Source organism: Cyprinodon tularosa, unplaced genomic scaffold (assembly GCF_016077235.1).
Source record: "Cyprinodon tularosa strain WSP-4 unplaced genomic scaffold, ASM1607723v1 ctg1068, whole genome shotgun sequence".
Lineage (NCBI taxonomy): Eukaryota > Metazoa > Chordata > Actinopteri > Cyprinodontiformes > Cyprinodontidae > Cyprinodon > Cyprinodon tularosa.
Window position 1 is genome coordinate 45,001 of NW_024037858.1, and position 24,903 is coordinate 69,903.

Genomic DNA, 24,903 nt, shown 5'->3' on the forward strand with positions numbered 1-24,903 from the left:
TACTTTTACTAGTAACTAGTTACTTTTATTGTGGAGTAACTCAGGTAGTAACTCAGTTACTTGGGAGAAGTAACTAGTAACTATAACTAATTACTTTTTCAAGTAACATGCCCAATACTGCATACAAGTCGCATATATTTTGTAATGTGAACGGCAACGCAAAAATCGTAATTGAGCATCAAAGCCTGCAGAGTGAACGTAGGCTTAGAAACTAGTTTGGTCTAATCCTAGTGATTGCAGTCAGATCTGATCCTACAGTCACATTCATGTTTAATCTCATTATATTCAACATAAGGTGCTCCTTTAATGGCAGTTAAAAGGACACAAACACCTGCCTGATGGCTCTGCAGCCTTTCTCTGCTGTCTGGACGGTGATCCAGCCGTTGGGTTAACAGACAGACAGCTGATGCTGATCCAATGCAGCCCCTGCAGCACAGGCAGAATCTTATAACAAATAAACCATCTCTGATTTCCCCACACATTCATATTTAGCACAGCCTGCCTAAAGATGATGGTGTGCATGTATTAATAATCTGCTCTGTCAGGCAGCGAGTGAACCCAGTGAACCTGGATCAGGCGTAAACACAGAGCTGTGCTCTGGGTCATCTTGTCACCACTGGAATAAAAGCACCTAGCGGCCTGATTCCCCTGTAACCCTTCGCTTTCTGCCACCCCCCCATCCCCCGGCACAGAGGCACCAAAGCCTCTGCCTCCCGGTATTCTGTTTCTAGGAACTGAGCTCCACCGCCAGCCCGGCTGGAGGTGCTGATGTGGGGAAATAAGGAGGCCCAGAGGCTTTAAAGTGAGTGGAGGGCCAGAATGTGACGCTTTGCTCTCAGGAGCATCCAAGCAAGGTGGACGATTGCAACCTCTGTCCAAAATGAAACTGCAGAAGCATTCGTTTCGTTCTTAATCAGCGATTTTTAAAATCTGATTGGTGAACTGTGCCAGACAGAAGGAAGGAAATAATGAGGAACGATCGGCTGTGGCACTGCGGAATGACGGGGAGGTGAAGTGGAAGTGGGTGCAAACCAAAAATAAAGAGATGGGCTGAGCAGACAAAAAAAACACTAAGAACTGAAAAAAACAAGAGCAGAGGGAAGGAGGAGGAGGAAGAGTCTCTGAAGGAGGAGGAGGAGGAGGCTCTGCTGCTGCTCCTGCTGCTGATGTCGGAGCACAGCCCGGCCAAGCTGAACCCAGTGAACTGCAGTGGAGGTCAGGGAGTCCAACATTCCTCTGGAGCACTGTGTTTACACTGCGTAACAGAGAGGAGGAGGAGGAGGAGGGGGAGGAGGAGGAGAGGGGAGAGGGAATGGGTCAGGGGGATGTGAGGGGGACGGCACGCAAGGAAAGGAATCGCTTCCGAAGACACAGCTTTGAGGAAGGGTGTGTGTGTGAGGCCTTTATCCTGTAGCTGCAGGGGGGGCATTTCTAAAACACTGGAGTAACATCCCCCCCCCCCCCCCCCCCCCCCCCCCCCCCCACACGCACACACACACACACACCCCCATCTAAATATGATGAATCCGCAGCTGAACCTGCGGCGACAGACGGACGCTTCCATTAACCGAGAATCAAAAAAACCCCATGCAGAAAACCAAATATGTCTCTAATCAAGCTGGGCACAATTAGATTTATATATTTATTTATTATTAACATGAGAAGAAATAAAAGGTGAAACAATTAATAGATTGAAAAAAAAACCTTTAAGGTAAAGAAATCATTCACCAGTTTTTTTGTTAAAATGACGAAATAACACAAATAAATAAAACTTTTTTGATTAGATTTTCATTTTAATGAAGACTAAAACTTTTAGAACATTTTAAATTTGACAGGATTTACATGGTTTGCATTAAATGTTGCATTTTAGTGTTGCTCATTTATTGAGACAATGTGTTTGAAAAAAAAAATCATATTACTGTCATTTTAATAAACATTTAAATACGTTCTAATTATCTAATCCAAAGAGCAATTCTTGTTATCATCAAATGGATCTAATTAAATGTGTTTTTGAGTTGAACTAAATAAAGGAATTATATTCTTTTTTTTATTATTATTATTTCACCATAACAGTTGCTAAACCCAGGAAAGATCCCAGGCAGGAAAATCCTGCTCAGGGATTGAAATCCAACCCTTTCTGGTGTCAAACAAGCGTCACACTCTGATTAGAACCTGATCGTGTTGCTGTGTTTCCCTTCATCCATAAAGATGCTTCCTTTCTCCATCTGCTGGCACATCGCAGAAACTGCAGAGCAGCAGCAGAGCTGCAGAGAGCCAACCTGTCAGGTTTAGTGGCTGTTTGTAGAGGACCCGAACGCAGAGACACAACCACACAGGATTTCTTCTAGGTTTCATCATGAAGTTAGCGGCAACAGAAGCTTAAATCCAGACTGAACAGGCACGGAAACCAAAACCAGGAGGAAAACTAGTATAAAATAAGAGAATCCAGCAAAGAGAAACTGCACAGGAGGTGTATGCATGGGAGATAGGAACAATGATCAGCTGATAGGGAGCAGGTGTGGACAAGAGCAACTAAAAAGGAGCAAAGGGGAAAGAAAAGGGACACTAGATGGAAACAAACAATAACCAGGATCTAACTGTAACCAGGAAAGAACCTAAATAAAACTAAAGGAAATTAAACTAATCACTACAACAAGATCAAAGAATAAATAATGACAGATATGCTCAAAATATACAACTGAAGGAAATAACAAGAGAGAATAAAACAAAAAAATTGATTAGGAGGTCCTATATGAAGATGATATAAATCCTGACAAAGATAACAAAAAAATAAAGCATAACTGAGAACTCAGAGAGAAAACCAGAAAGGGGAAAATTATGACAGGACTCTGCTGTTGGAAACCTAAATAAGATGACTGTTTTTAAGTTCTGCAACTTTTATTACAACTTTTAAAACTTTTCTTGACTCAATATTATATTTTTAAATTTAAGGAAACAATACTAACGTTGAACACCTGTTGCTCTCAAGGCCTGAAGGCACTAAAAATGGGCTCCAAGATAAATTGACAAAGCAGAGAGCAGCGATGGAGCGGAGACTTTAAGAACGAGCAGATCCTTAAAGGAAAAGTCCGGTCAGCGAGGAATAATCAATGGATCATTATTTATAGCTAAAACGAATACATTTGCGGTAAGGTAAGGAATTTATTGTTAATCAGTAAAAAAATACAATTAATCATTTTCGTTGCCATCCCTGAGTCTGGGAGCGGCCATTTTTGCCCAAATATAGAAGCCCCTCCCTCCTGCCATCTTCCAGCAGTAGGGATGCACGATGTAATCGGCCCCCTATCAGTATCGGCCTTAAAACTGAATATCGGACATCGGCCACCCCACCGATATTTAACCCGATATTTGATCAGCTTCTGAGTTTCTAAAGTCTAAAAATAAAATACTACTTCTTCTTCTTCCTCAAAAACTTCTTTTTTACAGACTTAAAAACTTCTAAAGACGAGGGAAAAAATATTGATACATTAAAATATCCCAATATCTTCATATGCTGATATATTGCCATGTAAAAACACCATATCAATCTCTTTCACTAATGAAATATTGCTATATGTCATCGTTATGCTACGAAATCCCCCGAAAATTCACCAAATGTTGCCATATTTTTATATGTTGATATATTGACGCGGTATCGATCTATTTTACTAACAAAATCTCACAAGAATTTGCAAAATTTCACGAGAGTTTGTAACAGAACGATGAAATTTCACGAGATTTTGAAAGTAAAATAGATCGATACCGCGTTTTTAAAAATCTATTTGATATCAGCATATGAAAATATATTTGACTATATTATTTTTCAAAGTGTCAGAAATGGATAACAAAACTGCTATTTTCAATGACTACTTATTTTTGTCCAGCTTTAACATCGGTATCGGTTATCGGCTACATGAGTTTTAAAATATCGGCATATCGGATATCGGCCAAAATCCCAATATCGTGCATCCCTATCCAGCAGTGACGTCACGGTGCGGTAAGCCTAGCGCCATTCTCCCCGCTTTCCAAGCTAAATCAATGGGAACTACTAGACACATCTGCAATCAACAACAATTATTGAAGATTTCCAGAGGACTTCACCATTGAAATTCACCAGAGCTATAGTGAAACTGACAATGCCCACGTGCATGGCAGCTGGATGCTGGAATACATCGGGTAAAAGTGAAAAAAAGAGTTATTCCACCTTTCTGATTCCTGATCCTCCACGGACGGGTTGGTCGTTGGATCGCCAACTTGAAGAGGGAGGATTTGCCATCGAACTTCTGGCCAGAGAAAAAACCCGTAATATGTAGCCAACATTTGGAAGAAGAATGTTTTCAAGATGACTTGGATAATAGCGCGTTGTGACAAACACCAGATACAGCACTGGGACTTGATCAACAGCCGATACCGCACCGTGACGTCACTAACCAGTAGGTGGTAGTAGTGTTCTTTGACAAACATGGATGCCTCCAGTAAAGCACGTTCACATGAAAATTACTCTGAATTAAAAACACTGATCATTTATTGAATAGGATGGAATCATTGCAGATTTGAAGTACTTTAAATTTGAGGGTGCAAGAACTGACTTTTACAAAAGTCAGTTTTGGTCCCCTGCACTTTAAACAGTCCAAATAAACAATGTTACGCTACAGTACTCAGACAATATTCCAGCACTAGGACCAAGCGGAATACCGCTGCTTAAGCTGAAGCCTGATTCCCTGGGTTTAGACCTCCCACAAGCTCCTGATTGGACCACTGTCTTTTCTAGTGTGATTATCCAGCGTATTACTGACGTCCCAGAATCTCCTAGAAAGCTGGCATACGTTGTATTTTTTTACGTTGTATAATTTTGAGCGTATACATGGAGTATTCATAATGAATACAGAATTTCTGTCCAACGACAGCCTAACGTCTGCATAACGCACGGCAGAGTAATGCCCATGAAATGATGCCCAAGCCAGCATCCTGAGGGGGGCAGCGATGCGCCTTGAGGCGCCCGGCCTGCAGAAAAATATTTCTGTGATCGCGGTATTAACCTAGCTGCTGTTAACCACCCGCAAAAATAAGAATACTACCAGAATACAAAATAAGATTTCTGTAACAGAAATCTAAGAGAATAACAACTGAATTCAGTTTATTTCTATAGCTCCAATTCACATCATGTCATCTCAGGTCACTTTATAGATCCAGATCAACCAGATCATCCAGTCAGATTGATTCAAAGTTTTCTATCTAAGGAAAACCAGCTGATTGCATCGACTCATTGACTCTTCAGCAATCCCTCACACTAAGCATGCTTGTAGCGACAGTGGAGAGGAAAAACTCCCTTTGAACAGGAAGAAACCTCCAGCAGAACCAGGCTCAGTGTGAGCGGCCATCTGCTGAGGCCCACTGGGGTTCAAGGAGACAGAAGCAGACATAGAAAAAGAAGCATAGATACAAAAGGCAACTGTCAACCAGCTCCACAGGCGGCCCCGTCCAGGAAACACACAGCCAGGCAGACGAGCTCCGAGCCAGCTCCCATGCCAGAGGATGAAGAGAGCACATCCAGTTAGTCACAGTCAGAGAAACAGGACTACACTGGAAAACAGGCCAAGCTCCAACATCTAGAAACAAAGGTGTTGATGGCAGCAGCACAGCTGATATTTCTCTCCAGGATGGAGTCACAGCCAAACAGGACATTTCTTCTAGGCTATTTTATATAATAGTCCTATAATAGCATACAGAAAGTCAACTAGGCTAGTTTATTTATGCATGATGTAATAAACAAAAGGTTGTAGTCGTAGGTAAACAGGTAGCCAAAGACAACCCTAACTTAAAGTGTATGTCACATCGTCTTACACTCATCATACCCGACGCAGCCGCAAACCTTCATTTCTAATTTTTTGTTGTTCTTTGTTGTGTACGGCGAACCGACAGCTCCTTATGCACATTGCATATTAACCATATGAATGCCACTCTGACAGCGTATGCATGCTAAGGTAGCCTCAGTCAGTCAGTGACGTAGCAAAGTAGTGACAATGTGGAAAGATAATTAACGTGACATCAAGCAGAAATCATTAAACGTGATTTTAATTTAGAAAATCAAAGCAGAATCTCATTCTGGAAAATCAAACATTTTTTCTATGTACTCGAAGCCACAAAACGATAAAAGCAAACATTAAAAAGTTATGTAGGAATAATAAAGAAATAAAAACTCTTCTGTTTGCTGCTTAAATGCAGCCGTTAGCCTTTGAATCAATCCTCCATCAGGCCTGAGACTCGGTAAATATTTAGTGTTTACCGTGTCATTGGGGGAATTGCTGCTCCTGGCATCAGTCACTATGACATTTCAGCAAATCAAAGCAGGAAGGGAGACAACCGGCTGTCTGCACTTTCGAACTGAATAATCAATTTGTCCCCAGACTGCTTTATAGAAACAATCTTCCACATGGGAGCAACGTCCGCTTCAACAGCAGACTGTGTTTGGGCATGTGGGAACCTATTTAAAGATCCGAATCTGAAAAACCTTTGCCCTCTATCCTCCCTGCTCAGACGCTGCAGGCTGTTTGCTCCTCAGTATTATCAAGGCATTTAAAGAGCCTTTCCTTCCATACTCCATGAATCAGTCAGAGAGAGGGAAGATAAGCCCCAGTTTGACAGCAGCTGTCAGATCTGGAATGCAGTGTCCAGTCGAGTCACGAGTTTGAACTTTACTCTCCTAGAGCAGACTGTCATTTGACAACTGGCTGACTGACATTTGACCAGGATTTCCTCAAAGTTTCAGATTGAGAGGCTGCTGCACGAATGGACTCAGCAGCAGGATGTCATGCTGTAGCCGCTTTGGAAAGAGGACAGACGCTAAAGGGAAGCTTTCATCTTCCCAGCAAACATCCTGCATCACAAAGTTATAAATGTTGGAGCTGCTTTATATTTGCTTTCTGTCCTTTGGACTGCAGCAGGCCGTAAACCACTGATATAAAACACTATATCTATATTCATCATTTAATTAGCACCTTCAGCTACTAATGAAATTCAATTTATAAATGTTTTTCAGGGTTCTGCACTTATTATTGTTGAAGTTTCCTTTCCTGTGTTGGGGGCCATCATATGACAGTGAGCTTGTTGGGAAGTTAAGCACGTCCTTGCACGAGGTGGAAGGTAAACACGAGTTAGTGCATGCTGAATCCTTCCTCCTCATAAAACTAAAACCCATCATCAGTTACTACTCCTCTAAGAAGCAATATTCATTAAAATCGAGTCCCTTTTTCTATATTTGTTTAAAGGATAAATCCTGCAGGTTGATATTTTAACGTTGGAAAGAGACAAAATGAAAATATCTTTAAAATGCACCCAAAGGTTTTGGGCATTGCAATGTTCACAACCAATCTGCTAATCCACTCAGAATAAGAGAAACCTACAGGAAAACAGCGCCATTTTCAAAGCTCCTTAAATCTCAATGTATAAAAAACAGAAGTTTTTTTACTTATTTTCAGTTTGAAAAAGATGTTGATTGTGATTAATTTCTCTGCCCTGCTGGATGATGCTGCACTTCGTGACGCAGCTGCCTTGCAACACAGATCATGTCGAATCCTTTCTGTATTCAGCATGTTTAAGTTTTCATGACCTGCTTTCTTTAGGAGTTTCTTAACCCGTCACACCTCACTGATTTCTCCAGTGTCTTCCTGATGTCCCAGAATCTCCTAAAACGCTGGAATATGCTGAACGTTCTATGTATTTCTCCAATTCTAGGCATATTCATAGAGTATTCATAACGAGCCAGTGTCCTGAGGGGGGCAGTGATGCGCCCGGAGACGCCGGACCTGCAGAAAAGATTTATTTGATCGTGGTATTAACCTAGCTGCCAATACGCCATTATACAGTAGCTGAAAGTTAGAAACACGTTCAGCGCTCGTCTGGAACACGGCAGATACGCTGATATGCGTTGGAGAGAAGTTCTGGATAAGTTACGCAGAAGTTACTCAGAGGTTTAGGATCAGCTAGACGCCACGACTGATGAGGAACTGACACTGAACGGATGTCGACCATCAGATAACTGACCTGGAACTGATGGACCATGGAGGGCAGACGCTGGAATACGTTGAATTATCTCCGTATGTCAATTTGTGCCAAAGTGCTTCAGCGTGCTCATAACTTATCCAACATATGCCAGCATTTTTGACTGATTTTTCATCAGATTTTCACGTAAGGCATACGCTGGAAAATCGTCAAGGTGTGACAGGGGCTATGCTAGTGAAACTTTGCTAATAAAATTTCAGTAAATTTACTCAAATTACTCATATTTAACAAAACTGAATGAGAATCCTAACCTTTTTAAAAAATCAACAGACTGCTGATGATTTTTAGAACAACTACAAAACCCATAAACCATACTAACATACGACTTGTGATGCTGTGACTCAACTTACATGATTTCCAAACATTTCCCTGGTTCTGACTAAAGCTGGATCAACGGCGGATGTCTGGGGGACAGTGATTGGCCTCCATGTTCTGAATGCTGACGTACCATAAAGAATAAATGATGAACAGTTTAGTTTGTGCCTTCAAGTCGTTGCCCATAGGAAGACGTTACTGGATATAACCTAACGGAATATCTTCAGAACGGCTCCAAATGACACTAAACTCATATGGGTGAGTAGAACATGATGGAATAACGTAAAATCAAGGGCCCAATGTAAAAAAAACGGCGTTTCCCTTTAACTTGGGGTAACAAGGTACTGTACAACTGAGTACCTGTTAGCTGTCCACCACTTACAGGAGTTATTTCATATCTAAGGGATTCAGAGGCAGAAAATCTCAGTACAACCGAGGTATTAGCACATGAAGCAAATAGACAATAAACACAAGCATCCTATGGATAAGAATAAGTTTGGTAAAGTACCTGCAGAAGCTGCAGTCTCAGCTTCTACTGTGAACTGAACCTGGATCTGCCTCTTGACTTCCCCCTCTGGATTATCCTTCCTTCCTCCGTCATCTGCTCAGATCTGATTTCCTGTCAGTTCTTTGTCCTTCACAGCTTCGGCGTCTGGATCTCTGTGCGGCAAGCGCTGTGTTTTATCAGCTGACCGGCTGGTTTCAACCTGGTTCTCTGGGCACAGTGTGAACTCTAAACCAGGTTAGTGACTCACATGTTCAGATCCACCATCAGGTTTTTGGGGTCACTAACCTGTGTTCCATCTCTGGCCAGAGCTAACTTTCTGTTGTCGCTTTAATGAACACTTTTATCCCACTGTCTGTCTTGCCTGAATACTGGGTCCCTCTGTTATTGAAATGCCTTCTTCCTTTTGCAACAGGCTCTTCTTATAATTCTTGATTTTAAAACGTTCTAAGCATATAAAACTTCCCAGCACATGAAGGGGGAGTTTGATTTTCCTTGTTTTTTTTCCCTTTTATCACATTGTGCTGATAAGTTTGTTTTTCGGTTGGAATATTATATTTAAAGGTACACCGTGTAACTTTTGGCCACTAGGGGCACTAAACCTACAGCTCTCACCGCTAGCACCACTAGTAGCTCTTGTTTGTAGGCTGTGAGCTTTCTCTCCTCGTATTTTGCTTCTACTAAGCATTGAAAATCATAAAGATATATGACTGTATACTGGGAGCAAAGTGTGAAGTGGTTTTACATCCTGCTTCTTTCAGCCTGCGCCAACGTACAAACTCCTTTCAAAGACTGACTCTTGTTTTTCCTCAATTCCTTTCATGTTTTCTCTTTTTAGCCTCAATAGGTTTAAACTTTTTCCTTGCCCCAGCCATGAGCAGCAGTAGAGCAGGTGGAAAAATAGTAGAGCTAAAGCCTTAACGCCATGACTATGAAAGAGCCTATAGCTGTAAAGCTATATGTTCTTCTAGGTCACATGACCTGGCCTATGACGGTGCGTCTTCTCCCATCATACATAGTCGGTATTTCAAGCATTGTCAAGCGCTGTATATTACCATGAGGAATCATTTAAAATGACTCGTATGAATCAACTCTTCAGGTCACAATGTCCATGGTGTGCCTTTAAAAAACGATTTGTTGAAATGAGAAAAACATTAGAAAAGTTGAATTTTTATTAAAGATTAGGTAGGATTTTCTGGGATTTGTAGTTTGGGCCAGAAGCTAATCCTGTTTGGGGCCTGTGGCTTGGAAAAGTTTTCATTTCAATTCCAAACAAAATTTTTTGTTGTTTTTTTTATTTAGGTATTAGATGTGAACTTGCTTTCATGACTGACTTCCTGTTATGCGGCTTTGTGATGCTCTCCTGCGGCTTCCGTACTAGAAACCAGCAGACCACAGTCTCCCTTTATTTACAGTTGCTCATCCAGGTCGTTCAGTAGCAATGAAGCATCAGATCATGGCGCTTTTACATCGAGCATGTTTGAAAATGATAAAATGTTCTTCTAAAATGCTGCATTAGTTTTAAACCACTTGCATGTCTAATAATACCTTTCAAAAAGACCTATTTTATCTCCTCAATTTAGAGAAGGTTTGGGAGGTTTGAGGCCCTAAAAATCACCCCAACAGTGAAAGCTGTTCCCCATCAGGGAGAGGATGCACTCTGCCTCGACACAGCTGAAGTGAGGAAAACTCTGAGGAGAGTCAATCCAAGGAAGGCCCTGGGCCCTGATAACATACCTGGGCAGGTGTATAAGGAGTGTGCAGATCAGCTGGCTGGTGTCCTCACAGACATCTTTAACACCTTGCTGGACCAATCCATAGTGCCAGCATGCTTCCAGTCTGCCTCCATTATTCCAGTCCCAAAGAAGCCTCAGGTCGCCTCCCTCAATGATTAGCGGCCTGTCGCTCTGACTCCCATCATGATGAAGTGCTTCCAAAGGCTGGTTAAAGAACACATCGTCTCCAGTCTGCCGCCAACATTCCACCCGTTCCAGTTCGCCTACCGACGGAACCGCTCCACTGAGGACGCCATCTCTGCTGCTCTCCACCTGAGCCTGGCACACCTGGAGGAGAAGAACACCCACGATGGATGCTGTTCCTGGACTTCAGTTCAGCTTTCAGCACCATCATCCCACAGCATCTGATGGGCAAACTGGAACAGCTGGGCTTCAATACACCCCTCTGCTATTGGCTGCTAGACTTCCTCACCAACAGACCTCAGTCAGTCCGGGTCGGACCTCTGATGTCATCAGTCTAAGCCCCTCCCCTCAGGGCTGCGTCCTGAGCCCCCTGCCGTTCACCCTGATGACACACGACTGCGTCCCCAGGTTCACCACCGATCACATGGTGAAGTTTGCAGACGACACCACGGTGGTGGGCCTCATCAGAGACGACTGGAAACACCACCTCACTGGTCCAAAGGGCCCAGAAGCGCTTGGACTTCCTGCAGAGGATGAGGAGAGCCTACCTGCCCCCCCATCCTCCCCTCCTTCTCCAGCAGCACCATAGAGAGCGTTCTGAGCAGCTGTCTCACTGTGTGGTGTGGAGGCTGCAGCGCCTCAGACTGGAAGAAGGTGAGAACAGCAGAGAGGATCATGGGGGCTCCTCTTCCCTTTATTGAAGACATTTCATCCCAGCGCTGCGTGTCCCGAGCCCGTGACATCATCAATGACCCCTCACCCCCCCACCATGGACTGTTCTCCCTGCTGCCCTCTGGGAAGAGGCTTCACAGCATTCAATGCAGGACCAGCAGGTTCTGCAGCAGCATCTTCCCCATCGCTATCACACTGATGAACTGTTTAACTCTAAACTGGACTCTGCATCAGTTGCAACAATCTATTTACTTTTTTTTATTTTTGCACTACCAACGCGGCTGAAATTTTATAATCCTTCTATATAGAATACAACTCAATGTTGTACTGCAGAGGTTACGGATTAGCGGACCGTGGTCTGGATCCGGATCCACCTGCTGGCTAATCTGGACCCAACCTAATTTAAATTATTGATAAATAACTGCATGTTGTCCGACAACAGTGTCTAATTTCACTTGCGCCTCTTCTCCTGTTAATACGGTAAAGCCCTGGGGAGCGTCCGGCTCCAGGCTGCGCGTGATCCAAATGAGCCAATTAGCTGTCAGTCTGGGTTGCTGCTGCTGCTACTTTTAGACACAGCAGGCAAACCTGTGGCAAGCCGGGCGATGGGAAAGAAGGAGAAGACCATGAGAAAAAGAGAGCAGAGAAAGTGTGGACTGCTGGAAGAACTGCGGTGAACTGGTGAAAGAAAAGTGAAATGGCGTGCTCAAAGATGACCCTGCACATTTAGAGGATGTTTGGCTCAACCTGCTGCTGTGAAGCAGGATTCTCCACCATGAACAGAATCAACAATAAATCTGGATCCAGGCTCAAAATGAGCTCCTTGATATGTGCTTGAGAATGGCTTAGTCTCCGGTTAAACCCAGGTTTAAAGCCTTGCAGGGCAGCCTAAAGCCCACTGCCAACATTAAGACAGAAAAAAGAAAGAAAAAAACAAACAATCAGTTCAGCTGTTTGAACGATTGTTGTTCTCAATTTTTTTATTTAAAAGGTCATTGTATAGCATGAATGCATAAACACTTCATTTTATTTAAGTGTTAAATTCTGTTTAAAGTAACAGATTATAATCAAAAATGTCTCCAGAACTTTACTGGTTGATGATTTTCTTTATTCAGACCTGCACACTTTTAATTGGTTACCCTGTTCTACTGCATTATGCACCGTATTTATTTTTTTTACTGCAATGACGTGTTCAGTATAAATGCCCTTTTGCACACTTATTCAAACTGTCTTTCCTTTACTCCTCCACTGTTTACATTCAGATCATTGCTGCACTTTATATAGGGTGACCATATTTTCATTTGGGAAAACCAGGACACCTTGGGGGGGGGGGGGGTTGATTGGATTTGAATTGAATTGGCGCAGAACAGTGGTGAAAATTGGAAGTTAAGTTTAATATAATACAACTCTGTGAATAGTTTCGTCTGAAATGAATGAAAAAAGTTGTTTTAATGGTTATTGAGTCAGATATGTGGCGGTAATGTTTGATTTGGCTGTAATTTAAGGACAGATTCTAATAGATCTGCAGAGTGGGAACTATAAATCTGATAGGAGTTTAATTTTTTTATTGTTGTTTTGCACAATATGCTTAACTAAGTATTTTTTTATACATACATTGTTTAGATTTACTTATATATTTCTACACCTTTTATAGAATAGAATAGAAAATCCCCCAAATTTACAGCAGCAGAAAGATTATTGAAAATGGTCACACAAATGAGGACCTTAGAAAAATGTATAAGAATAACATAATAGGGAAGAGTTAAAACATAAAAAATAAAATTCTGTAAAGTGTTTTAACAATATAAAACTGGGGAATAAATAACCAATATGCAGCTATGGACATTTTTACAGTAATGGATATTTGAAAATAGCAGCAACATCAGAGATGTGCAGAATGACAGCAGCAGGTTATTTAACTGAATAAGGTTTCTATCATTACATTTGATTTAATTTGTTCCTGCTCCCGGTGGTTGGAACCTTTATTCCACTCTGGATTCTTGTGAGTGTAGTCTTTGTTCACTTTAACTTTAAAATAAATAAACAAACAGTTTTGAAAACCTCGGTATTCATTCTTTTCCTGCTTTGTGTGTCAACTTTCACGGTTGCTAAGCAACAGAGCATACGGCGGTAAAACCCGCCGAAGGGAGGACCTGTTCGAATTTACAGCCAAAACTCTTCCGGCCTCCTTATTTTCAAGGACTTGGAAGGATCCAGTCTAGGTAGACCGCGTCCTTGGAGGATGCAGCCCAGGATTTCGAACAGAGCCTCTGATTAAGAACAGGGCTGCCCGCACTGACGCGGCTCAGGGATTACGTCACACGGAGCGTCGTGCACAGTGAAATCAGGACATTTCCTCACTTTCTAAAAAAAAACCCGGGACGCCCGGGAGAGGACGTGAAATACGGATATGTCCCGGGAAATATGGACGTTTGGTCACCCTACTTTATATAGGTACTGTTTACTACGCTGTTGTAAGCTGCTCATTTTACTGTTGAAAGCTGTATGCAACATCATTTCGTTTTGTATACACTCTTTGGGCCAGATCTATCAAAGGTTTGCGTGTATAAAAACGTGAGCTATTTCACTTCGCGCGCTAAAAAATGTACAAACTGATCTATCAACAGCGTGCTAAAAGGATTTGGTCTTTAAAACATGCTAAATAGCGCCTCTTATCCATTTAGTACTTTTTCTGCAATGAATATGCAATATGGGGCGTTTACACGCAAAAGTGCGTCTTGTGGGAGGAGAACATGTAAATATATTAATTTAGCACTCGCAAAGTGATTTATCAAACCTGAAAGCAATTTTGCTAACGGTATCTGACTCTATATTTAACACGTTTCAAAAGAAGGTGCAAATGGTCTGTATGCGTAATTGCGCACACATGGCAGCGGTTATTGTCGCAAGAAAGAGACATCGAAATGAAGCAAGGAGACGCAGAGAACTAATTTTTTCACTCCGTGTGAATATTTTTGGAATTAACGAGGAAACGATCATCAAAACATATCGTTTATCCAGCATTGCCATTTTGGAGCTGTTGGGGGAACTCCGAATGGATTTGGAGCCAGCCACAAGGAGGACCCACGCAATACCAGATATCACAAAACTCCTTGCAACGTTGCACTTTTTTGCATCTGGGATCTCCCAATCTCGTTTTTCAGAAGTGCTGTCCGACGTTTTAAATGCCATGTCGCCCGGACGCCCTACCGGAGAATCCCGACCTCATCCTTGCGCCTGTGGAGCAACATGCCAATGCTGCGGGGATGCGTTTTTTTTTTTTTTTTTACTGCAGTGAAGTAGAAATTCAGCCACATACCACCTTAGGGAATAAAGGTTGCCAAAGTGTGTATATATATATACACTATATTGCCAAAAGTATTTGCTCACCCATCCAAATTATTGGAATCAGGTGTTCCAATCACTTCCATGGCCACAGGTGTATAAATTCAAGCACCTAGGCATGCAGACTGTTTTTACAAACATTTGTGAAAGAATGGGTCGCTCTCAGGAGCTCAGTGAATTCCAGCGTGGAACTGTGATAGGATGCCACCTGTGCAACAAATCCAGTCGTGAAATTTCCTCGCTCCTAAATATTCCACAGTCAACTGTCAGCTGTATTATAAGAAAATGGAAGTGTTTGGGAACGACAGCAACTCAGCCACGAAGTGGTAGGCCACGTAAACTGACGGAGCGGGGTCAGCGGATGCTGACGCGCATAGTGCGAAGAGGTCGCCAACTTTCTGCAGAGTCAATCACTACAGACCTCCAAACTTCATGTGGCCTTCAGATTAGCTCAAGAACAGTGCGCAGAGAGCTTCATGGAATGGGTTTCCATGGTCGAGCAGCTGCATCCAAGCCATACATCACCAAGTGCAATGCAAAGCGTCGGATGCGGTGGTGTAAAGCACGCCGCCACTGGACTCTAGAGCAGTGGAGACGCGTTCTCTGGAGTGACGAATCGCGCTTCTCCATCTGGCAATCTGATGGACGGGTCTGGGTTTGGCGGTTGCCAGGAGAACGGTACTTGTCTGACTGCATTGTGCCAAGTGTAAAGTTTGGTGGAGGGGGGATTATGGTGTGGGGTTGTTTTTCAGGAGCTGGGCTTGGCCCCTTAGTTCCAGTGAAAGGAACTCTGAATGCTTCAGCATACCAAGACATTTTGGACAATTCCATGCTCCCAACTTTGTGGGAACAGTTTGGAGCTGGCCCCTTCCTCTTCCAACATGACTGTGCACCAGTGCACAAAGCAAGGTCCATAAAGACATGGATGACAGAGTCTGGTGTGGATGAACTTGACTGGCCTGCACAGAGTCCTGACCTCAACCCGATAGAACACCTTTGGGATGAATTAGAGCGGAGACTGAGAGCCAGGCCTTCTCGTCCAACATCAGTGTGCGACCTCACAAATGCGCTTCTGGAAGAATGGTCAAAAATTCCCATAAACACACTCCTAAACCTTGTGGACAGCCTTCCCAGAAGAGTTGAAGCTGTTCTAGCTGCAAAGGGTGGACCGACGTCATATTGAACCCTATGGATTAGGAACGGGATGTCACTTAAGCTCATATGTGAGTCAAGGCAGGTGAGCAAATACTTTTGGCAATATAGTGTATATATGTATAGATATATATATATATTTTTTTTTTTTTTTGGAGGGGGTGGGGGTGTCACTGTAAGATTAAAATTTCTTAATGCACTAGTTTGCACAAACAACAAACTACTTTGCCGCAAACCACAAAATGCGCAAAGCCATCATTTAAATAGGGCGTCTCCAACAGTTTTGCACCTGCCACCAGTTACGCAATCGCTCTTGTTAAATCACCCGCAAACCATGGTTCAGCCCTTTGCGCAAAATTCCAGTTTGCGAGCGCAAATTACTGCACGCAAAATTGGATCTTGATAAATCCGGCCCTGTGTTTTCAAAAAGACGATAAAGTTTGTCAAAGTCTAAGTCCGTCTAAGTCTAAAATTACACGCTGTGGTTCATTAGAATATAATCTTTATATCTATAAAGTCAAACACACCAAAAAAAAGACTGATGCCTGCTGACTGCATATGCTTTGCACCTTTATGAAGATTTCCCCTGCATGTGCAAACAGGTTTGCCCATGAACGCATCGACAGCTAGATCTCTGTATTCAGATGAAAACTCTTCAGTTTCAGCTTCTTATGTGTTGTTAATCTGTATGATGAAGCAGCATCTGTGAAAGGGAGCAAGTTTCCATAATCAAGCTGCTTCTTTTTTTACTTTAACCTGACTGCACCCATAAACACAGCATCAGTCTACGCCAGGGGTCGGCAACCAGAGCCACACGCGGGTTCGTTAATATTCCCCCTCCCTGGAGCTTTTTCAAAAATGTATGAAAATGGATTTTTTGTTTGTTTATTTATTTTAATATAGTGTGCAGGAGGTCAAACAAACATAGCCATACTGTAAATATGTGTATAAAAAGAATGTAAACAATAAATGTAAACATTTCTGTCAAAGAAGATTAGCGTCACCGCAGTTCTTCCTGGGGTGGCGCCAGGCAGGTGGCTGCTGTAAACAAAGCGGTGGGTGTGTCTCAGGCCATGGGTCCCAAAGGGAAAAAAGGAAGGTAGTTGATGAGATAAGAGGATTCAGAGAAGAAAGGAGCAAATCACTTGCTGATGATCTGCTCTGATAGCTGGCCTTAAAGACACACTATGCAACATTTTTCAGTTAATTAATGTGTTCCATAACGTTTTGGATGATTAAATGAGTCATTTCAGGTCGAAAAAAGGTATTCTCGGCCGCCCTGGTGGTCTGTAGGGGAAATACCGTACTTGCAATTGCAGGAGCCCCCGGCCCGCACCCACAGGCTCAGAAGTCTCGTGCATCGCGAGAGTCGGTCTTGCTTTACGGCGAGAACTGCTACACGTCCCCAGTGAAAGGCATGCTCGCTGCTAGCGCAGTGGCCATATTTGTGCAGTTATCATGGCGGAACCAGCGAGAAAACAGCGAAAGCCCATGTCGTCCGACAGTCGGATAAATGTATGGGAAACTCCAACTTGGCTAACTACAATCTTTGTTATTTAGACACATGCATAACAAATAATGTATGACAACATGATAAATTTTCAAACTCAAAATAGTCACTCACCGCAGTAGACATAGTGATTCGTGGCGTTCGCCTGTCTGCTAAGCTCAAAACAACCGCGCCTGGCTTGACGGAGAAACCAGGAGAACAGCTGAGCATATTTACGACAGTGCACTTTTACTTTCGCCCTCTGGGGGGAGCCTCGCTGGAAAATCAACACCGGTTGCATAGTATACCTTTAATTGCTAGTTTCACTCACCTGCCTAGTTCTGCCCAGCTCCTAATCATCACTCATCTCATCCACCTGCCGGCTGCCCTTATATTGCGCTCAGTTCCAGCTATCATGGCCAGATCATTGTTTGATATTTGCTCCCTGTTTGCCTCCTTTAGTGTCCTGTCTGTCAGTTTTAGATTTATTTCCAAGGTTCATGTTCCAGTGAGGAGTTTATTTCCAAGCCAGTGTCCTCAGGCGAGTGATTCCGTAACCAGTGGTGAGAACGTTTCAGCGTTTCCCTACTGGTTCTGTTTTCCTGATTCCGTTCCCTCTCTCTCACCGGCCCCGTCTGTCCCTGCCTGATCTGTTCGCCTGAACCACGGTTGGACTCTTCCTGGATTCTGCCTCCGAGGTTCGTTTCTGTCTGAGCTGGATGCTCGACGCACCAGACTCTGAACCTGCCTTCTCGCTCTGATTGATTCCTGGAACCCGGATCTGTTCTGAACCCCTGAACGGACTTCTGACTCCTGGATTCCATTACTACTCCCGTCTGATCTTAATCCCTGCCCTGGATGGGAGTCCAGCCTGAATCTGGGATGCTCTGGGTGGCTCAGGGCCGTCTCTCGTTGGCAGTGCATCGGCTGGACCTGCCTAAGATAGAGAGGATTGACTGAACTGTTAAACCAGAGAGTCAGTGATTGGGCGTTTAAGGGTCTTGCTCAGAGAGCCATAGTGTCAGTGTGTTGGATTGGGTTTCAAACTCACAATCTCAGGTTTCCAAGCTCTATGCCCTAACCACTAGGCTGCCACTCCCCGAAATAATAAAAAGAGAAATTTGGAAAGGCATTTCCAGGGAAGGCTAAATCTGCAGCTGACCACCAAACTGGGAGGGAGAGAAAAAGTGCGATTAAAGAACTTCTGGATACATTAGAGGAGAGCAAAGATAGATTTAAGAAGTAGTTTCCATGTCCAAACTCCACTACTGCTGCTAGTTTGGTGACAAACATAGAAAACTATTCATACATGGAACAGGTAGAGCTCTGATGCAGGGATGGGAACTTTCTTCCATTTCTTTCCCCCCAAAAATCCTCAAAATAAAAATAACACCAAATTCATATTTCTTTATTAATTTCTTTAATTTCATTAATGCAACAAAACCTAAAAAATTAATATTGTAATGGAATTTAAACTTAAAGCACCAAATATGGTACAGCAGAGTCACATGATGGGACACTTTCTCCAGGATAAACATTTAATCATGAATGTACGACGGAGTATTAGGGCCACACATGAAGAGAAAAAATATTTTTGCCATGACGAGATTAAACTCGACGTGTCGACTTTAAAGTGGACATGTCGACATTAAACTCAACATTTCGAGAATAAAGTTGAAATGTCATGTTGAGTTTAATCTCGACGTGTCGTCTTTAAACTAGCCATTTCGAGAATAAAGTTGATATATCGTGGCGACTTTAATCTCGACATTCCAAAGTTTGGAGAAAAGAGCAACCGCGCTCAACAGCTGCAGTCTACGTTTTAAGAGTGAAGGTAGTCTTTGACGTGCTGCAACTGTATAACTGTATAATCATCACAGAAAGTACAATTTGACCAAATCATCTATACAAGGCATGTCTGATTCTGGATTCTGTGCATGTATCCTGTGCAGCGGTTGGCTCTCTTGAACTAATTTCAACTTTATTGTCGATACGTCGAGATTAAACTCAACATGACATTTCAAATTTATTCTCGAAATGTTGAGTTTAATGTCGACATGTCGACTTTAAAGTCGACATGTCGACTTTAAAGTCGACACGTCGAGTTTAATCTCGTCATGGCAAAAATATTTTTTCTCTTAATGTGTGGCCCTAATACTCCGTCGTACTCCGTCGTATATTAGGGCCACACATGAAGAGAAAAAATATTTTTGCCATGACGAGATTAAACTTGATGTGTCGACTTTAAAGTAGACATGTCGACATTAAACTCAACATTTCGAGAATAAAGTTGAAATGTCATGTTGAGTTTAATCTCGACGTGTCCACTTTAAACTCGCCCTGTCGACTTTAAACTCGCCATTTCGAGAATAAAGTTGATATATCGTGGCTGCGTTTGGAGAAAAGAGCAACCGCGTTCCACAGCTGCAGTCTGCGTTTTAAGAGTGAAGGTAGTCTTTGACGTGCTGCAACTTTATAATCATTACAGGAAGCGGTGGCCTACCAATAATAACGTAACGTCTTTCCCTATGCTTACCCAGGCTCGCAGTTCTGAATTTGAGAACATGTCAGTCATTTCAACTTTATTCTCGAAATGGCGAGTTTACAGTCGACATGCCGACTTTAATCTCGTCGTGGCAAAAATATTTTTACTCTTCATGTGTGGCCCTAATACTCCGTCGTATGAATGATTATTATATATTTAAACCCATGTAATCCTTTTTTATAGTGGGCTAATAGACTTAGAGCCCATGTTGCCATATGAGGCTGATAGAAGACTTTTAAATTGTTGCGGCTCCAGACAGATTTGTTTTTTTGCTGTTTTTTTTTTTTTGGTCTAAGTCAGATATAAGTCCGGTAGTTGCAGACAATGGGACCAAGTTGCTCTTAGAGATCCGGCTCCCACTGTGATTATACTCTGCAGTTAAACAGTGTTGAACCTCTTCAGGTCAGAATAGATCTGACCTGAACAGCTAACATGCTCAAGGATCCGTGTCCTGGACAAAATATCCATAAAGTATTATTTTGTAGTAACTTTTAAACTGTCGCTATGAATCAGCAACATTTACATTGGATTTTTTTTATTTTTTTTTTTGGGACATTGTAGGTTCGGTTAGCAACATTAGATTCCAGGCCTTTATGGACATATTCACAAAGAGAGCAGTGTTTTACCAATCTAACGTAGATCTAGACAGATTAGTCTTACCGGGGAGATCTCTTTCTCACAGGACGATAATTCACCGCTGCTAAAGATGCCTCGCTTTCCTGTGCATACAGAGAGGCACAGTCGATGCTTCTTAACGGCTCGGCACAGAAAGGAAGCTGAGAGGAAGTGTGTGTACGTGTGAGACAGGCGAGAGAGGACATTTTTTATACCAAAGGCACTAAAATGAACAGACATGGCAGCCAAGGAGACATGGAGAACAAATGAACTCAATGAACCTAGAAGTTCATTTCTTTTTAAAAAGTGGATGTAACAAAGAACAAAGATGTAATTGGTACTAGGGCTGAAATAATTAATTGGATTAATCGTGATTAATCGCTTACTGAAATAATCGTCAGCTAATGTCGTAATCGATTATTTGTTTACAGGAGCGGAGAGGCTCTAAAACAGAGAAACCCACTTAGAGCAGAATTATACCAGGATTTAAACATTCTGTATTTAAGATAAATAACATTTTGATCTGTCAATATTCTCTATCCAGAAATCCTCAAGTGGAAAAGTTTGAGTTTCATCTAGTTTAATTTCGTGTAAGGTCTTCTTTAAGGCACCTTTGGCTAACTGATTATTAATCGATTAATCTGACAAATAATCCACAGATTGATTTGCAAAATAATAGTTAACTGCAGCACTAATTGGAACTAAACATTTCACTCCAAACACAAGAAGCTTTGTCCTGCCTGACTGGTAAAAAGTAGGGGAAAAAAAGAATAAATTAAAAATAAAAATGAAAAAATAAAATAAAATAAAATATAAAAAGTAGGGATGTCCCGGTACAACATTTTGATTTCCGATATGGTTTCCGATATAATACAAATATAGACCTGATACAATATAAGCAGAACAATGCAAACTTATATGATTTATTTTAAAGTGTGGAATGTAAAAAAAAAATGATTTGATCAACTAACAAAGTGAGAACAAAGGTTATAGGTTTGAGAACAACTGACCCAGTGATGAAGAAGCAGTGGGCGACATGAACCTTAGACAGACGCGGAGGGATTTTATCAGTACGCTAATATCAGAGACTTTGGTGCAGGCCGATAAAATGCGTTATTATTTTGCCCGATATCGGGTAACTGTTTGCAGCTGGTTTTTGTATTTGCAGCATTTTTCTTCCTACTGTTATGCTTTCACGTGTTTGTGTTTGATAATCCATGTTTTGTGTTTTTTTATGTGTGAATTTTGTGTTTGCAGTGCTATACTGTATGTATTTGCTAGCTGTTTATGTATTTGCAGTGTGTTTGCATAGTAGCTGCTATGATAAATACATTTCTGGAATCCAGTCAAAGGGCAGATAATATCAGGGGTCATTTACAGGTTGCATCTGAACTGATCTTAATAAACTTTCATGTTTGTGGATTTATATGATGTTTAGATTTATATATTTATATATTTATATATATTTAGATGTTATCTTTATTGAGAAATAAATGAATTCCAGAATCTCCAGAACAATTTAGGTTCTTTTAATTTTGCTTGTAATAATATCAAATAAGAATATTAATTTTATAAAAAGGCATCCAGGTATGGGGGGCCATTTGTAAAGTTAAGCAGTCAAAATTTAAGATAAATATTTTGGGCTATTTAGCGTGTTTTAAGAGAAAATAAGGAGCTTATTTTTTCCAAGTCATTTTTTTACTTACTTTTTTACTTAGTTTGCTAAATAAATATTTAGTGGGGAGAACTAGATTTAGTTTGGAGCTAAATATTTTTTTAACAAACTAGATATTTCATTTGCAAATTAAATATTTTTTTTTTTTATATAAGTATTTAGTTTGGAGCTAAATATATACTTAACCAACTAAGTGTATATATGCATACACTGCAAAAACGATCTAGAAATAAGTAAACATTTCTTAAATTAAGTGTAATAACCCGCGATCTGAGTAGGTAAATAAGATGATTTGCCAACAGAATGAGTATTTTTACTCAATAATATGCACATTTGTTTTTTTCTTATTTTAAATATAAATTGTCAAGTTCCATTGGCAAAGCGTCTTACTTAAATTCTCAATTCAATATATATATATATATATATATATATATATATATATATATATATATATATATATATATATATGTATATATAATTTTGGAAAAAAATATGTTGCTTGTTGACAAATGTTTTAAAGGAAAATCTTAATATTTAGTTCGGAACTTAGATTTTTATAAATGAACAAATGATATAACGAAAAAATGACATGGAAAAATGTAACCCCTTATTTCTTCTTTAAACATGCTAACCATAAATATTGCTCGTAATTTTTAGCTTAACTTTACTAACAGTCCCCATATCCAGGATTATAGATTATTTACTGGAGGCGCATGTAGTCAATGATCTGGAGATGCAATAAGTACATTTTGAGGAACCAAAGTTATTGCCGGTTAGACTATTAAGGGGGAATTTACAAAGCAGCGCAATCCAAGGGATCCCCTGAACTCATGCTTTCAGATGAAAGGGTTACACAATTATTAGGTCTGGATTTAGAAAGTTACAACACAAGGAAATAATTTTAAACAGAGTCTATGCAGAGCACTTGATTAGAAAAATACTGTGAAAGTGTGGTCAGAAAAGAGGGAGAGAAACAAAGAGATTATTTCCTCTGGATTATCTCAAATTTGCATGTAGAGTATTTTCAGATTTAGAAATATGAAAGAATCAAGTTTAAACATACTTTATATATGTACTGTACATATAAAAACAATGTGATTTTACATAAGGGAGAATTTTAGAAAATTGCTTTCTGGTTCTCAAATCTGTAAAAAGCAACAGAATGAAGAATTTGCCAAGTTGGTTTTGACTAAATCCCTGTATAAAAGTGTTGCTAACTTGCCAGAATGACTTTACTTTATGCCATTGTCAGTAGCGGCGCAGCAGCAGTTAAGCAAAAGGCTTTTCAACGATTAAAAGGATTTAATTCAACAACACTTCACCTTTTTAAGGCACCAGCTCTATAATAATCTCTGCTTTGTTAATCAGTCACCTCAAAGTCTGATAGTGCACCTAAACCCAACAAATGGTAAAAACTGGTTCGACTTGTGAAGGTAGTTATTTTGGCGGCAGCGTGTAATTAGAGCTTTAGGGATTTAATAAATCGGTGTGGAAGAACAGGTGCTGCTGAAGATTCTCAGTCATCCAGGTTATAGTCATTCCAAAAAAAGTTTAAAAAAAATCAATCCACTGGACTTTGTTTCCAAGTTTGAAGACGTTTCTCTTCCATCCAGGAAGCTTTTTCAATTCAAAATGTCAGAAATAGTGTTGAGTTCCAGGTTTTATCCAGCAGCCCAACAAAGCCTGGTTTTAGTTTAGAAAACATGCAAATAGAATTTTACCTTTCTATAGCATTGCACAATAACAAAAGAAGCCAAACGACCCCCATCCAAAGGGGTGGAGCCGTTCCTCCCATTCACAGAGCACCTACGAATAATTCGGCTGTTTCTGAATGTCTGCCCTAACTACTATTTGCGGCACTATATAGTGATTACGCCATTTTAGATGAGATGGAAAAGTAGATATATCCAAAAAGGCTTTTCGCAGAGAAGAATCCTCACGAAGCATTATGGGATTTGTTGTCACAGCTGCGACAAGAAACAAAGATGACGCCGGCCGGGGAGGCGGACCCACATGACCAACTGGGAGAGAAAAGTCGTGCTCATCCGTCCGAACGGTCAGTTAACTGAGTTCACCATATAGTGATGGAGGGAATTAGGGGTTAGGGTGGACGGTCGGACACAGCCTTCGCAACTATGCGGCGGGAACCAAACGTAAAACATGTGGAGTGGGCAGCAGCTGCCACAGGTTTCCGAATGTGAACATCTTCACATCCCGTGATTTCGCTCATAAATATCACCACTATCAACAGATTGATGAAAAACTCCAGGAAAGAAATGACTGTCGCACAGTTGTAAACAGCTGTGTTTTCTACTTCTTCATGTTCCTGTTTGTGCTGAACATTCTCCCAACCTTCCTGGAATACATTGACATTATCACTGCCTCAATAGAGGTAGATTTTTTAGAAGCAAAGGAAAATATGTTTTATCCGTAGTGGAGAATTCATTCCACACATCTGGTAGTGTTGCCCTTCTACCTTAAAGGAAAAGTCCGCTCATATTTATAGTACAAACTTCTGAAGGTACTTTAAATATGAAATTATTACATAATGTTAAATAAATGATCAGTGTAATTCAAAGTAATTTTTATTTGAATGTGTTTTACTGGAGG

General features: G+C 41.1%; 1 long non-coding RNA gene across 1 annotated transcript in view; it reads right to left on the reverse strand.

The window, feature by feature from the left end:
- LOC119785501 overlaps positions 1 to 24,903 on the reverse strand; it is a 50,638-nt gene that overhangs the window by 15,787 nt on the left and 9,948 nt on the right. Inside the window, exon 2 of the long non-coding RNA XR_005281044.1 lies at positions 332 to 426. This is a non-coding gene — a long non-coding RNA (uncharacterized LOC119785501). The remainder of the gene's footprint in view (positions 1 to 331; positions 427 to 24,903) is intronic.